This window comes from Arachis hypogaea, chromosome 20 (assembly GCF_003086295.3).
Source record: "Arachis hypogaea cultivar Tifrunner chromosome 20, arahy.Tifrunner.gnm2.J5K5, whole genome shotgun sequence".
Lineage (NCBI taxonomy): Eukaryota > Viridiplantae > Streptophyta > Magnoliopsida > Fabales > Fabaceae > Arachis > Arachis hypogaea.
The window spans coordinates 39,267,077-39,269,696 of record NC_092055.1 but is presented as its reverse complement, the minus strand read 5'-3'; the positions used below and the strand labels follow the sequence as shown (position 1 = coordinate 39,269,696).

General features: G+C 33.1%; 1 non-coding gene across 1 annotated transcript; it reads left to right on the top strand.

Moving 5' to 3' along the window:
• Positions 1–789: 789 nt before the first annotated feature.
• LOC112788658 (small nucleolar RNA R71) lies at positions 790–897 on the top strand. Its single transcript, XR_003196015.1, has one exon. It is a non-coding gene; the product is annotated as a small nucleolar RNA R71 (small nucleolar RNA).
• Positions 898–2,620: the final 1,723 nt, after the last annotated feature.

Sequence of the window (2,620 nt, the reverse complement as noted above, 5' to 3'; positions counted from 1 at the left end):
CTTCTCCTCTCTTGTGGGTTCGGCCATGATGGTCAATTCAATGGCCTTGCACTCTCCTTTTGGATTTTCTTCTGTATTGCTTGGGAGAGTACTAGGAGGGATTTCAGTGATCCTTTTACTCAGCTAGCCCACTTGTGCTTCCAAATTTCTAATGAAGGACCTTGTTTCATTCATAAAACTCACAGTTGCCTTAGATAGATCAGAAACTAAGTTTGCTAAATTAGAGGTATTTTGTTCAGAGTTCTCTATCTGTTGCTGAGTGGGTGATAGAAAAGGTTTACTATTGTTAAACCTATTTCTTCCACCATTATTAAAGCCTTGTTGAGGCTTTTGTTGATCCTTCCATGAGAGATTTGGGTGATTTCTCCATGAGGGGTTGTAGGTGTTTCCATAAGGTTCACCCATATAATTTACCTCTGCTATTGCAGGATTCTCAGGATCATAAGCTTCTTCTTCAGAAGATGCCTGTTGAGTACTGTTGGATGCAGCTTGGATTCCATTCAGACTCTGAGAAATCATATTGACTTGCTGAGTCAATATTTTATTCTGAGCCAATATGGCATCCAGAGTATCAATTTCAAGAACTCCTTTCTTCTGAGGCGTCCCATTACTCACAGGGTTCCTCTCAAAAGTGTACATGAACTGATTATTAGCAACCATGTCAATGAGTTCTTGAGCTTCTGCAGGCTTTTTCTTTAGGTGAATGGATCCACCTGCAGAAGTATCCAATGACATCTTAGCTAATTCAGATAGACCATCATAGAATATATCCAGGATGGTCCATTCTGAAAGCATGTCAGAAGGACACTTTTTGGTCAATTCCTTGTATCTCTCCCAGGCTTCATAGAGGGATTCACCTTCTTTCTGTCTGAAGATTTGAACATCCACTCTAAGCTTACTCAGCTTTTGAGGAGGAAAAAACTTGGCTAAGAAAGCCTTGACCAGCTTATCCCAAGAGTTCAGGCTATCCTTAGGTTGAGAGTCCAACCATATTCTAGCTCTGTCTCTTACAGCAAACGGGAAAAGCATGAGCCTGTAGACTTCAGGATCTACTCCATTAGTCTTAACAGTATCACAGATCTACAAGAATTCAGTTAAGAACAGAAAAGGATCTTCAGATGGAAGTCCATGAAACTTGCAATTTGGTTGCATCAGAGAAACTAGTTGAGGTTTAAGCTCAAAATTGTTTGCTCCAATTGTAGGGATGGAGATGCTTCTTCCATGTAAATTGGAATTAGGTGCAGTAAAGTCACCAAGCATCCTCCTTGCAATTATTATTATTTTCGGCTGCCATCTCCTCTTCCTGTTCGAAAATTTCTGAAAGGTGCTTGTTGGATTGTTGTAATTTAGCTTCTCTTAGTTTCCTCTTCAGAGTCCTTTCAGGTTCAGGGTCTGCTTCAACAAGAATGTTCTTGTCCTTACTCCTGCTCATATGAAAAAGAGGGAACAGAAAAATAATAATAATAGGGATCTTTTTTTCCCAAGTATAGAGGTTCCCTTAGGTGAGTGGAAGAAAAGAAGAGTAGAAGAAAAGAAGAAGAGAAAATCTGAACTCAGAGAGAGAGAGAGGGGGTTCGGATTTTTGATGAGTGAGGAAGAGATGTTAGTAAATGAATAATTAAATAGAAGAAGATGAGAGGTGAGAGGATTTTCGAAAATAATTTTTGAAAAATTGGTTAGTGATTTTCGAAAATTAAAATCAAAATTTGAAACAATTAGTTAATTAAAAAGAATTTTTGACAAAGAGGGAAGAGATTTTAAAAAATTAGAGAAAGAGAGTTAGTTAGGTAGTTTTGAAAAAGATAAGAAACAAACAAAAAGTTAGTTAGTTAGTTGAAACAAATTTGAAAATCAATTTTGAAAAGATAAGAAGATAAGAAGTTAGAAAAGATATTTTAAAATCAAATTTTTGAAAAAGATATGTTATGAAAAGATATGATTTTGAAAAAGATAAGATAAAAAGATAGTTTTGAAAAGTTATGATTGAAATTAGTTTTGAAAAAGATTTGATTTTTAAAATCATAATTAATGACTTGATTCACAAGAAATCACAAGATATGATTCTAGAACTTAAATTTTGAATCTGTCTTAACAAGTAAGTAACAAACTTGAAATTTTTGAATCAAAACATTAATTGTTGATGGTATTTTCGAAAATTATGAGATAAAATTGAGAAAAACATTTTTGAAAAACATTTTTGAAATTTTCGAAAATAATTAAGAAAAATGAAAAAGATTTGATTTTTGAAAAAGATTTTGAAAAAGATAAGATTTTTAAATTGAAAATTTGATTTGACTCATAAAAACAACTAGATTTTAAAATTTTTTTTTTTTGAAAAAGTCAATCCAAATTTTCGAAATTTATGAGAGAAAAGGGGAACATATTTTTTTTTATTTTTGAATTTTTAATGATGAGAGAGAAAAACATGAAAATGATGCAATGCATGAAAATTTTGGATCAAAATAATGAATGCATGCAAGAATGCTATGAATGTCAAGATGAACACCAAGAACACTTTGAAGATCGTGATGAACATCAAGAACATATTTTTGAAAATTTTTATATGCAAAGAAAACATGCAAGACACCAAACTTAGAAATCTTTCATGTTCAGACACTAT